Source organism: Passer montanus, unplaced genomic scaffold, assembly GCF_014805655.1.
Source record: "Passer montanus isolate IOZ18808 unplaced genomic scaffold, ASM1480565v1 scaffold3, whole genome shotgun sequence".
Lineage (NCBI taxonomy): Eukaryota > Metazoa > Chordata > Aves > Passeriformes > Passeridae > Passer > Passer montanus.
In genome coordinates this window covers 4,321,355-4,336,132 of record NW_024367707.1, presented here as the reverse complement: position 1 = coordinate 4,336,132, position 14,778 = coordinate 4,321,355, and the positions used below count along the sequence as shown (strand labels likewise).

Below are 14,778 nucleotides of genomic sequence, written 5' to 3'. Positions count from 1 at the left end.
CCTTATCCTATCAGCACACGCCCATGTAAAACATTTCTCTCCCTCTTTTTTTTTTTTTTTATAAGTTCCCTTTAGGTACCAGAAGGCTGCTATAAGGCCCCCTGTATCCTCCAGGCTGAACAATCCTAAATAAATAATAATGCCTGAGGCCAAGAAATCAGTCCCAAGTCAGACCAGGATCTACTGTGTGAACAGGCACAAGCAACAGGCTGCAACACCCACTGCAGAGTGTCCCCAGCAGGAACCAATCTCATTCCCAAGCAGCTGCTGGAAGCCTCTGCCATGTGAAGACTTTTTACAGCTTTTGGTCAAAAAATCCCCAAGGCAAAAAAGGCTTTTCAAATATCTCTTTCTGCCCAGAGACCTGGCCTTGAGTACAGAGGGCCAAACTCCTGGGAGGAGTGCAGAATCATGTTCCAGACTCTACCACTGCTATTCCAGAGGCAAGGGGGGCTTTCCCTGCTGTCTGCACTGCTCCATACATTGCAGTTGCTTCTGTGGAAAATGCCTTACAGGCTGGATGACTGCATGACTTCCTTGCTTAAGTCTCTCCTCTCTGATGTGGCCCTTTATTTACTCTTTTAAAAAGCTGTGGAGTGAATTTCAATTTAGATTATTTGAAATAACAAGATTTTAAAAGCAGGTCAGGTAGAGGAAATCACTGTTGGAAGGCCATAGCTGAACCACCAATTTCATCTTTAATATGGATTTATATCCCATCCTCTCAAAACCCCTATTTTAAAAAAAGTTTCAATCCACAAGAGCTGACATCAGGTCAACAGTATAATGTCTTCTTAAGTATCACATTGATGGTACAAGTGTGTTTTCAGTGACATTTTAACCAATGAAAAATTCCCCTGTTCAAGCATTGCTATAATTCAAAACCTAACTGAAAGTTGCACAAATACTTCAACACTTCTCATCACTTATAACAGTACTTTGTGAGTCAAGGGCAGGTAATTTAAAGACAAAATATGTGCATCAAAGCTACCTTGAGGAACTGATACAGGCAATAATGACCTTAAAATGACTACTCACAGGATTAAATACTGAATACAGGAAATACAATTTTAACCTCATTAACTGCAGAGTAACCTCAGTTCACTAACTCAATTACTTAAATGATTTGCACAATCACTATTCCTTAATTACTAGCACAACTTTAATATTAAAGGTGTAAAACTGTGGAGACATCATTAAAAAATAAGTTGATAGAGAATATTTACTAGGTTCTCCTCCAGTGCTTTAAATTCATTCTGCCTGAAAATGGAGCTTGGAAGAATACTGACTGTTACAGCTATTGTCCTTCCAAGTTGTCTGCTGCTTTGGAAGAATTTGAGATGCAATCTGTGAAAATGGAGAGGGATTTAACAAACTCTCATCTGGTATAGGGAGGTCAGCTTCAGGATGGTTTTTTTTGTTGGCAGTCTCGCATACAAATTTAAGAGGAATGGGAAAGGGCTCTGGATCAGTTTTTCACTTTGATTGATGTGGATGGTGTTTGATCATTTAAGAAAGCAGTAGAAAAGTTTGTAGACAAGTAAGTGAACTGTCTTGAACTTGACACCCAAAGAAAGAATCAGAGGTGGGAGAAAATATTATCCTGGAAAGGAGATAAGACATGAATAGAGATACCTGCAAGTTATCAGGGTAAGGATCACTGTTGAGCTACCATCTCAGTAACATTGTGCAAGGAAAAACAAAGGGATAAAGGAAGAAGTTCCAGGACATCTCTTGGAAAACTAGCAGGGAATGGAAGGGGAGAGAAAAGGAAAAATTATTTCTCTGAAGGGTGCACTGAAAAAGCAATTGATGACAGAGTGAAGAAGCAAAGCAGTGCCACAGTCACAGATGAAAGAAGCAGAGGAGTTAAGCAGATCCTTTCTTTCCTCATAGTGCTGAAGGAACCTTCCCTGTCATGTAATTGGAAATCAGATGCCAGTTTTGAGCTTAGGTGCGTAAAAAGGCCTTGGGAATGTTTATAATAGAACAGACTGTGACACAGAACTTGCTTCAGTTTTAGTGCAAAACCAAAGTTGGCATGAATTGGTTCATTATACTATTTTCATATGTTGTTTTTCCCCTGCTTTCTACAGCTGTATGATAGTAAGAAAATAGTCCTCATTAGATCTATTCATTCCACAACTATAATACATACAGTACAACAACAGAATATGAATGAGCCACAAAATAATGAACTTGTAAAATCTATGGAGGTGAGAAGTCCATTTTTTTAACCTACTGAGAAATAGACTACAGAAGAATTTGACCAATTATTTGTATACTCCGCCCTTTTCTCAGCATATCTGGAAGCACAAGCTCTCTTCCCTGACACCTCAGGAGAGAAGCTGCCAAGCATGGCTCTGCCTCCACTGCTGCAGCTACACCCACTCCTGCACTCTGTGACAACATCAGGGAGCAGCAGTCTCCTTTTCTTCCTGTGAATGTGACTGAATGTCCACCAGTTCTAGAATGGAGAATCCAGACACATTGCTGCCAGGGACTAACCCAGCCTCCATCACCCTCAAATCTGAAGGGAACACAATTAATTCCTCCATAAGCCTTATCCACCTTTGTTGATTGCCATGGTTGTGGGGTCTCTTCTTAACACAATGCACTTAAGAAACTGTCATTGTTGTTTCACACCAGATATATACACATGTGCAATTTTTATGAACTACCTTCCTTTCTAGAGAAGAAAGTTATCTGCCTCTTGTGTCTTTCTCTTTGGGTTTGGGGTCCTTAGTGATGTTCCCATACAGGAGCTCTGTTTATCTCCCACTTACGTGCCAGTCTGGACTGATTTCCTTTCCTCAGCAAATTCCAGTCACTCCCTCCAGAACTATTTCCAAATCTTCCTGTGATATCTCTCTGGCCATTGGCTGCAGTCCAGGTCCTTCTGGAACCTGACATCACGCTAAGGTCACTTTCTTAAGTGAAGGTTTGTGACTAAGTTGTGACAAAAGGGGAAATCTTTTACTTTCTGTTTTCCCCCTTTACTTAACAACATGCTATATATATATAGATTTCTGTCTCCATACCAGCTCCTGAAACGTTTTAGTGCTCTTTCACATTTAGCAGTAATATAAAATAGCAGCAGCTCAGTTCAGCGTTTTAGCAGTATTTCTATTCCTTCCAGTGCCTGATACAGCTATTCTAAAGTTAGTTTGTGGATCTCAACATAGAGCCTTTAGACCATAGGCTTCTCAGTGCCTGCTGTGTTCATACAGTCCTGACCAAAGGACTGCCTTCACCCACTGCAACTGTTCTGAGACCCACAGTAATATCTGCAATAAAACTAACTGTGGAGTTTTTCCTGTGCCACACAGAGTGTGTCAGGCTTAGAAATGTTTGTTATACAATCCTTGGAGAGAAATTTAATGTGTCTAGCTACCCTTAAGTTTTCCAGGGTCAATTTCCAAATCCAGGGAGGCATATACCCAACACAGCCACTCAAACAGATACAACAACCACTGCTCCAAATTTTGGCTTCACTTCATCTCATTACAAAAAGCAGCTCATGTCCTGCTGTGGAGGAGGTGCAGGATTATGCAGGAGGTCAGACTCCATCATTCTGCTGATCACTTCTGTCCTTTACTGTCTAAAAATAAGTTTTCAAAACCCTTCTTAAGTCTAATGGAGGGTTCATAAGAAATCCTTGAACTGAGATTCATTTCTGGATCCATGCAGACAGCTGAATGGGTCCATTTACAAGCAAAGGCTTGAGAAATCCATTCTTATTCCCCTTACTAACAGTTTTCAAAATTCTAAATGTTGATGCTTCATTCTGCACTTTCTGCAATTTCTTTTAAGTGACTTTCACAAAGGACAGTTGGCTAATATTCAGTACTCAGCTTTGTACAGGAGCTGGTGGTCACAAAAAGCGCAAAGCAACATTCCAGCAAATTTCCTTCTCCTCCTGCACTTCAGTGGGGGTTTTTGCTGTTGCTCGTGAACATTTGACTTGCAGCAGCAGCACAGGTGATATTACCAGCTTCTTCTTATATCCTCAAGCTAATAATTCATTGTACCATAGGAAGACAGTGTAAGAAGATTGAAAAAAGAAACTTTTGGAAAATAACTAATTCCTGAAATTATAGAGGTTGGATCAACTTTTCTTTCTTTTCCTAACCAAAAATCACAAATTACTATTTTCATATTATTTTTATAGCAGCTACTGAATATGCTTATGGAAATTTCCACTTAAAAGGATAGCCATGATTTTTGAAGACTTGCCCTGTATTAAAATGTTTGGGCTTAGAATTATCTGGTATCTTAGAAATACAATATTACATAAAATTCTTGGATTTTAATAAAATTTCTGGATATGGATCAGTTAATAAACTTTGTTTCACCAACCACCTAACAGATACCCAGCTATGACTTCTTAATGAATGTTTCCCTGAAATGAAAGCTGCAACATTTCAAACTACCAGACCGATGGAAAAAATCATTCTCTGTAAGAAAAACCCTGTTGAAGATTCAGTTCTGTATAGCTGAAGCTCACTTTATTTCAGTTGGCACCATTTTCACCTTTGAAAGTCTTCTCATATAGCAATGTGGCAGTCTTTTATGTTCATAGTGTTTATTTACTGAACAGTATACTAAAATAGAGTGCTAGGAGTGCAAGGCCAACTGTTCCCACACAGTCCAGCTTCCACAAGTGCTGTATCCCTTCTGGATCTAAAGGCTCTGCAGGAAAATGCAGGCACAGAGCCTTTCCCAGGGGCAGGCTTGAAATGCTTAACATTACACTAGAACTAAAAGCTAGCACACTTAGAAATGGTGTTACACAAATGCAAGTGGGCCAACTGCAAATGTTTAACCCTCTCCCTGCACTGGGGCACAAAGTGCAGAGCTGCACCTGCAATGGGAGCTGCACCTGGGGATGGGAGCCACAGAGTGCATGCCAGTCCTCCTGCTGACCTCAGCTGCAGGTTTCAGGCACATGAGGCCAGGTATCCCCTGTGCACTGCCTGGAAGGTGTACAACATGCCCTGGAGGAGACTGTGACACCTTGGGCTGCCACTCTTCCATCTTTCTTTTTATGGGAAGGGAAGACTGGAGACTGGGAACAAGCCCCAGTGCTTGAGCTTACAATACAAACCTGACACAGGGAGATGCCAGCCAGCCCTAGTAGGAATCCAAGCTGGACCAGCACAGGCTTGCTTTGTAGTCCTGTTGTACAACCCTGAGCTCAAGACAATACATCAGCTTCCTTGTTCCCATCTTAACACTTTTCTAGCCCCTGCTACAGACACTGCCTCATAATATTATCACAGAAAATAATATTTGTGATGATGGTGGAGTTGAATCAGCAGTGAGTGCAACTCACTGATGAACAGTGCATCACTGACTGTGGAGAGGCAGCCACAGCAACAGTAACGAAACATTGGGGACTGTGGTTCCTGTGATAAACAATATGCCACTCCCTTGCTGCTTCCACCAAAGCATTGTGCAAGATACTACTGATCAACTGCATGTAGGTAACAGAGCAGTTGCCAAATTGCCAATTTATTGGGGTTTGTCAAGCAAATAGCAGCAGTGGCTGTAGAAGAACTATTGGAGGTTGTGAATATGGATTTTGCTTCATAATTATCAGGACATTGTAATACACTGGTAATGAGCCAGTTTTAGGCAGCTCCACCTTTTTTTCCAAAATCATTAATTAGAACAGTACAGCTAAGCTAATGGTGCACCTTGCTCTTGAGTTCATGAACTGACTTTTCACAGAAAAATACACAGAAAAATGGGGAGTAAACACACAAAGGTGGAGCTAAGACACCCTAGTTAGGGACTGGCTTTATTTTTATGGCATAAGTGAAAAGATATCAAAAACTACCTTTTCACTAAACAAATACATTTCAGTCTTGTCAGCTCAACATGGGCGTGGCTATTTCAGCTGCTAGACTGAACTACCAAATGTCACAAACACCAGCTGCAGGTGAATCCTCTCTGGTACTGACACGAGGGTTGCAGTGTCATTTTTGCAAAAGTAACAAAACAAAACAGAGCTTACTATACCCGCTGAGGAAGGAAGGCAGCACAGGAGAACATCTACTCCAAGGACAGAAATTTCACAACCTCAGGGCAACCTGTGCCAGTGTTTGATCAGCCTTTGAGAAAACATTTAAGTGGAACTTCCTGTGTTTCAAATTGTGACAAGTACCTCTTGTCCTGTCACTGGGCACTAGAGTCTGGCTCTGTCATCTTTACTTCACTCATCCCAACCAAAGCAGGTATTTATGCCAGTGGATAAGATGCCCTGACTTTTCTCCAGAGCTGAGTCCCAGCTCTCTCAGGCCCACCTTATATGACAAATGTTCCTGTCCTTTATTCTTTGTGGCCTATCACTGGACTTGCTCCAGTATATTCGAGTCCCAGCTCTCTCAGGCCCACCTTATATGACAAATGTTCCTGTCCTTTAATCTTCTTTCTGGCCTATCACTGGACCTGCTCCAGTATATTCATGTCTCTCTTGTGCTGGGGAGCCCAGCACTGAACCAGAACTCAGATATGTCTCACAAGTGCTGAGCGGATGGGGAGGATCAGCCCCTCAGTCTGGTGACACCCTGCCTGCTGCAGTACATGGGCACAGCCAGTCTGGTCCCAGGTGCCAAAAGACAATACAAAACTTGTCACAGAATCTTAGAAACATTTAGATTGGAAAAGACCTGTGAGATGATTGAGTCCAACTGTTAATTTTGCAGTGCCAAGTCCACCACAAAACCCTGTCCCCAAGTGTCACATCTACACATCTTGCACATAGCTCCAGGGATGCTGACTCCACCACATCCCTGGGAGCCCTATTCCAATGTTTGACAGCTTCTTCTGTGAAGAAATCTTTCCTAATGTCAAATCTAAACTTCCCCTGGTGCAGCTTGAAGTCATTGTCACTTGTCCTCTGTTTGTTCTTCTGCACAGTGTGCAGGAAAGAGAGAAAGTTTATCCTCCCTAATGTCCAAGCATTTGTAGAAGTTGCAAACTACTCAGCCAACCAGCTAGGAATGTAAAGGTGACATCAGAAAGCTGGTTGGGAGGGAACTTTTTCAAATATTCTGGGACATTATGCTGAGGGATTTCTTTTACTCCTGTACCTAATCTACCTAATCTTTTGCCATTTTCAGATAAAACTTGCAAACTTTTACATAGGAAACCTGTTCAACTATTCCGCTAGAAGCCATGTGGAAGTCATTCTCTAGCCCTTCTCATTGTGCAGAGACTACAGTTGTCAAATGATGACACTTTTTTTCGCATGTTTAAGAGACAACCAATTTATTGAACAATTTCAGAAGTCTATGTAGTTTATCTTCACAAGCCTTTTTAGTTTAGCTTTTGGATTTAAACACTTCAAGCACTTCAAACAAGTATCACATGGCTTTCTGAAGCCTGCTACAGAAATCATAATAGAAGGCCTGTTGTAGAAGAAGCATAACTAAACACACAAGGAAGACATGATTCATTGGGACTGAGACGATTCAATGTCTTCTGTAGACAAGTATTTACTTCTTCCTGATTCACAATCACCAGACGTATTTCTCTAAGCAGCAGCAAAGTGTCAAAGGCAAGAAGAATTTTAACAGCTCAGCATGTAAATAACAGACTTATGCTGAGACACAGCCAGCTGAAGCTGTCATGAGGAAGATGAGATAGACAGCTTTGCTCAGGGATTGAACACCATAAGCAACTCAGTCGTGCTGGCTGCAGATGTGCCCTGTGCACACACACATGGGAGAACGGCAATGAAAGCCCATAAAAATGGATATGAGAGAAACTTTTACAGAAGTACTGCAGCCTGGGAAGGGTTGTGGAACTATGGCCAAAACGAGACTCCTACTCTATTCAGAGAAATGGAATTTTGTAGGTGTTTGAAATAACAGATTTGTAGTGGTAAAAAAAAAAAAAATGCAGACTCTGTATCAATTCCTTTTTTGAATTAAAAAGCTTGTAAGACCTTGCCTAATGATTCAGTCATCAGGTCAAAGGTACACCTAATTGGACAGGAGAGAAATTGAGATGCTATTCTTGATGAGCCAAGGTGGAAAGAAGATATTCATTGACCTTAATCAAAAAGTTAACTGAAAATATTTAAACAAACCTGGCAGAAGAGCTAGAGGCTTTACTGCAGGAGTCTGGGAAGTCTAAGAATGTCTCCAAAGGGCTCAACACCCACAGCTGCAATTTTTGCTGGGGAAAAGCATCCAAAGTAAGACTGAAACCTGGCTTTTGAATTGATTTTTGCTGTTTCAAGAGGTTTGATTGTATGTTTGCTATTTATAAGAAAGGAGCCAGAGTCAACACATTTCTGGACTAAAATCTCTGTAACTATAAAAAGCCAAGACAGATAATTTCTAAATAGGTATTTTAAGTATCAAGAAGATACTTGATAGTGGATACTCACACAAAAAAGGACTTCAACTATTGATTTACATAACAAATATTTTTTTCTGGGCAAAAGGACAAAATCCTTGTCATTTTGCACCAAACGACCCTCAGAGGATATGAGCTAGCTTAATTTTTCTTTGGAAGCCTCTCAATGCCTCATGTTTCATGGGTGATGGATAGCTGTTTATGTTTCACAGGAAGAGCTGCCATGCAGGGAGCTTTCAGACAAGAATCACAGAATAGCTGTTTGTGATGGTGGTTTACAGTGCACTGCAGCACATATGAAATCCCTTCAAAATCAAATATGATTTTTATGAAACCGATAAAACCAGAGCTGAATTCTGGGGACAATCAGGCAGTAGTGACTCTTCCATGTGATTGTGGAAGAGTCATAAATCGGGCAAAGATCTGCCCAGCAGAGTAATCCACTTGCCAGCAGAGTTATCTGAAACATTCAAGTCTCTGGCAGCAATTTTAACTAAAGAATCCACTGTAATTAACTCATTAGCAGTTGTTTCAATGAGTTTAGCACTGTAAGCCTCTGAGGCTCCAGAAAGCTAGATATTTCAGAGGCTGTAAATTTTGCTAGAATGTGGCAGCTGTTTGCACAAGGCTTTCCTCAGTAAACAGAAGTGAGTTCAACCATCTTCCACTTCTTGGGAAAATTAACCTTCGTGGCAGCCCTTCCTGGCAGAACACATCCTGTGGTGCTTTTCCATGGCTACTCAGGCTACTTAGCAAGGCCAGCAATAAACACACATCCTTTTATGCTTAACAGTCAGGTCTTTACTTTTGGGGCTAAAACAAAACCTCCTACAGCTACAGTTACAGCTCCATTAGGGACTACAGCAGCTGGCAGTACTGACTTTGTGCAGCAAAGAACAATAGATGTATAACACACAAAGGTCATTTCTGTGACGGAGTGGGACCTGCTCTAACAAGTTATGAATATGTAACAGAAAATGGAGTTTGACAGGTGTTTTCTGTTCTCCAGGCTGAAGTCCACAATGTGGAAAACTCTTCCCTTTACTGGGTCTTGCAAAAGATACTGAAACCAGCATCACACCAAGCCCCATAGCAGTCAATACTGCTCCCTTACCAGAAGTGCATGACTCAAACACTTCCCTTGCAAAGCATCCCAGGCAGGAGCACCTTATCCAAGTTCACATTGCACAGCTTCAGGCACTGAGTCAGCACAGGCCACCAGAGGGCCAACCATGCAGGCACCAACTGCATCCTCCCTTAGATCTCACCCAAATTCTCTGTACGTGCCATGTACAAGCCCAGAATGCTGGCTAGACAGCAGTAATGCCAGTGTGCAGGTAAGACCAGGGGGTCTTTCCAACGTAGGCAGCCCTCAGCATCCCCTGTCCCTTTTCATCAGGGACAGCCTTCCAGTTAAAACATACTGCAGGAAAAGAGGGAGAAAAGCCACTCCACACCGGGACAGCTTTGCTCTCCACACTTATCATTCAGAATCCATTCTTGCCAGTATGCCCCAAGGACAATGCCTGCAACTCTTGGCCTTCAGCAGGCTGGACTCCTTGAAGGCCCCTGTTCCTTGGGGGGGTGTTCTGCTCCAAGTCTTTCTGGCATATGTATGTTTTACCACCATCCCTGTCAACTCTGCTTCTACTGGTTATGTCACAGTCCTCCCCATGGAGAAGCAGGGAGTCACAGAGACACTGCGCCATGTTTTCCTATGGGATTGGCTCTGACATGCACAACAGAGCTAGAAAAGCCTAGCCTGCCCTTGGTTTATATGCCTAGTACAGTCCTTTATGCTCTAAGGCAGAGGATCTGGACAGACTTGTTGCTTTGAGAATAACAACACGTTTCAGCACTTAAGTTGTTTCTTGTATCAGATGCTCAATGCAGAATTGCCTGCATTTTATTTTTAAATATTGAGAGAAGCATTTTAGGAACTGTCATTATCTATTTTGGCAGTAACATATGTAGCTGGGTCATAGTTTCTAGAGATTCATCACAGTTCAGTAGTAGTCAAGCATTTTCTAATGAAAACTAGAATTTGCAGACACTGACAACATACCAGAACTGCAGGGAGTAGAAAAACACAGATCCAGATATTCTGAAAGACTTCAGCGAATGTCACAAGAATTTGCAGTCCAGCCAATGCCTGCTCAAGTCTGGGTACCGCTGAAAACAAACACCCTGGGGTGTTCCTCTATTTCTTTTCGATCAGGACCCTGCTGACACTAAAAGATAACTGGGGGAGGAAAGGAGAGCTCTGTTATGGAGGCTGGAAGGAACAGGACAGCCCAGTCAGGACACACCTGGGGTGTTGGTCTGACTTTGTTTAGCTCTGCCTGCAGCCAAACTTCAGCTTGCAGTAGTGGTTATACAGCTCCTAGTGCTCCAAAAATATGGTTCCACAAAAGCCATGAGGAGATGTAAGATCTGTTGGGCCAAACATCTCCCAGTGTCCAGGACAGCTGGCAGCTCAGCCACAGACCAAAAACACTTAGAAGAGGCACCAAATCTCCCCTGATCTGCTGGCAGAGCAGGAGCCCTGTATCGGTGGGCTTGAGCCCTTCAGGATAACTTCCATCCCTCCTGTGCCATCTAGTTGGCACAAGGTGACAGTTTGTGTCAGGGCAGACAGGACAGATGACCCCAGAACAAAGCAAAAAGCAGCAGCAAGTGCCAAGCAAGAAAGGACCTCACTTTAGCTCCATCAGTGTGCCAGACAGTTGAGGATACAGCCCCTGAAGCAGTGATCTCAAACCTCTGGTGTCACTGATAGCTGAGGTAGCTGTCCTCACATCTTTAGCTAATTTTCATATGCAAATTGGGCCTCATCTTGCACATTTGATGAATAACCTTTACTACTGCTACTGATGTCCTCTTCAGCACAGATAGGCTGTGCACTAGCCACAATCAACTGTTACAAACCAAGTCTTTCTCGGTCTGCTTCATTCCAGTTTTTGGAGGAGGAAAAGACTAAATTTGACGCTTAATTATTTTAAATAAATTAGTTTCCCTGCTTTGGAGTTAGAGATGTGATTTAACAAGTTGGGGACTGACATTTAAAAGTTTAGTGGTGAGTCAGACTGTGCCAAAAGGGTGCAATTGAGAACAGAGTAGAAAGTGAATGTAAACTCTCTGGAGCTTTAATCTTGATTGCAATATTACTGACAAAACTCAGCCCAGAACTGACCTAGATTCATCTTGCCTAGCTTTATAAACATAGATGTGACACCCCATTTAGAAACTGTTGTCCTACACACCATCTGTAGTTTATGGAGAAAAATCAAGACCTCTGGGGGAAATCAGCCTGATCTGGAATCCAGATTTTAACAGCCTGTTAGCAATATTCCCTTCCCTTTTAAAAGAAGTCTCCTGATTGCATCACCCCTTGCATCTGTGAGCTGTAGGAGTCAGGCTGTTCATAAAAACCTGCTTCAGACACCAGAACATCTAGAACTTACCCTCCCTACTCAACTTTCCTAGCTTGCTGTCTCGCTTGCTCTGTCACTCTCCAGCAATGACCACTGGGGATTCCTGTGGTTCAGGGCACACCCCAGCAGGTTCCACTCTGCACACACAGCAGGTATTGCTCACATCCACACCGGTGTTAAAGCACAGGGTTTACACAGCCATGGAACACATCTCCAGTTGATTCTGAGCACCCACAGGCACAGGACTCCAGATGAAGCCTCATGAGCCTTGTTTAAGAGCTGCCAGTTTGCCGTGGCCCCCATGGCCACCAGGGACACTGCTCTGCTGTCCAGCAGGACCCACACTCCTCTTCCAAAAGGCTGCCCCAGCCCATACTGGTATTTGGGGTTATCCTGCCTCTGCTTTTGGTCATTTTGGCCAGGCTGCCTGGATGCTTCTGAACAGTAGCTCTGTCCTCCAGCCTACCAACCTGTGTCATACAGGGAGGACCCTGCTTCCCTTCACCATCCTCCAATGCACTCTTCCAGGCATTTCAAAAGGTAAAAACATCCCACCTTTGTTTTCTTTTGCCTCTTTCTGAATCCCCCCATACAAGGGGGATCATTACAAAGTGAAATAAGAAACTGTGTGACAGAGTCAGATTACATGAGACTGCACTAATGAAGCTCAGGAAAAGGAATTGAATGGGAAAACTTTCACTATTCTTTTAAGTGCACACAGACAATGTAAGATTCTTATTTGCCTTAAAGGTACATAAATTTTTACTGGCTTTATTTGCTGGAAGCAAAGCATAATGTTCAGTATCACAGTGCAGTGATAGGGGTCTGTAAGTTGTATAGTCACTGGCTAGATCAATAAAATCAAAATGCAGTTTCAAATCAACCAAACATAAAACAACTTCTCTGAAGGCAAAGAACCAGAACAGTCTACAAGGTTGACGGACCATTGAAGAAAAAGATTCAAGAGTTCTTTCAGTAAAATTCTTCAATATGTCAAGGTATAATAAACTGGTATTTAAAAATACACATTGTATTATTCTTAGTCTGGAAATCAAGAGACCACACCACTAATATAACTAACTAAACAAATATATTGATTGTACTATTGAAACACTGTGATCATTTTGCATTTTCTTCAATAAGAAAAAAATATCATTTCTTGCAGTGAACTCAAGATGAAGAGGAATTAAAGTGATAACATTCAAAAGAAGTGCATTTGTTTATATCATCTAAAATAGGTGAAGAATAATGACATAGAAGAAAATATCAAGATGACAATGCAAGCTATGGAAGACTTCAAGATGCCCTTTCATGTTGAAAATCAATGCTAAAGTGTCACTTTCCAGTTCCATGTATCTGTGTTCTCCTTATTTTTTCTCCAAGATTCTCCACGTTTGTAAGTGGCTGCTGTTTTAAAGTGATCAGACTTGCCACGCATTTTATAATTGGGATACTGCCCAGTTTCAGAATTCCAACAGGAAATTAAGATTCTGCAATCACAGTTTGTATTTTGAGAAAAGTAAACATAAGTTGTCCCTATCCTATAAACTAGCTCCTCAGTTAGGGAAAACTGAGACCCTAAGAAGATCTTTTTGTTTCTGTTTTTTTTCCCCAGACACATTTTATAATTGGGATACTGCCCAGTTTCAGAATTCCAACAGGAAATTAAGATTCTGCAATCACAGTTTGAATTTTGAGAAAAGTAAACATAAGTTGTCCCTATCCTATAAACTGGCTCCTCAGTTAGGGAAAACTGAGACCCTAAGAAGATCTTTTTGTTTCTGTTTTTTTCCCCAGAAAAAAATGATGGGCTAGTCTGTAAAGCACACCCACATTACACATGGAAAATCTAATTCCAGGTGTTTCATTGGTATTGATCACAGCAGGGATTGGAACACAGGTGTCACAGGGCAGTGTCCTAAGTGGAATCACACGGTGCTATTAGGAGCATTTTACAAATGCTCCATGAGCTGGGAACAGCCAGAGCACATCCACATATTGCACAGATGCCTCGGGAGTTCACGGGATGAGAAGCACAGCAGGGCTGGGAACAGGACACTGGGGTCAGGCTCCAGACCTTGAGGACTGAACTCCACAGGAAGAGATTGCTTTCCTTAAAGAGAAGCAAGTCACAAGGACACTGGTTGGAAGACACCTCCAGTGGTCACCCAGAGCAGCCTCCTGCCTGACCCAAAGCAGGAGTGCTGCCAGCAACAGCTGAGCTCTGCCACAGCTTTGTCTTGCTCAGCCTTGAATACTCTGACAGGCAAAGATGGCACCACCCACCCAGAGATAAAGCTTCTCCTCATACCTAATCTGAACCCTGCAAGCTTCAGTGCAGCCATTTATCCCTTGCCCTACTTTTTGACTCCACCAGGAAGACTTTGGCTCTGTCATCTCTATCCCTGTTTTTAAACAGCTGTACACTGCTCTGCGCTACACCTGCCCTTCGAGTTCTTCACCGATTCCCTCAGTGTAGCCCTTGTTGACCCACTGAACCCTCTTCTGTATGTAAAGGGGCTGCTACTGCTCCTCTGAGGGATATCCAAACAAATCAGAAAACACTATATTAGGTCACTTCAGCGTTTTTCTCCTTTTCTTTCCCTTCCCTGAACTTCTTTTGCAAAACAAGCATATTACCACAAATAGTTGCAATGATACAAATTAACCTTATCCGATAAAAATTAACATGACCCAAAAGCTGTTCCATTGATGGATGACAAAACATGGGGTTATCTGCTTTACTTAAGGTGCCTAAAAAAGACAGAGAAAGAAACAAAGATTTAAGCCTAGGCTATTCTTCTTTTTCCTAGCTGATAATTGAAAAAAGCACCTGAAAAGAGCAATTAATCTTCCTTATCTGAGCTGACTTATCATAAGAGTCATCACCTTCTGGAGTTGTCTGTTCACTTCATTGCTTACAAATGGAGGGCGATAGACTTGGGCTCAGACATCAAGCTTAGTGTAGATGACT

At 42.2% G+C, this 14,778-nt stretch overlaps 1 long non-coding RNA gene across 4 annotated transcripts in view; it reads right to left on the bottom strand.

Annotated features, from left to right (window-relative positions):
- The window catches only part of LOC120504751, a 222,994-nt gene that overhangs the window by 171,261 nt on the left and 36,955 nt on the right, over positions 1–14,778 (bottom strand). The window lies entirely within an intron of this gene.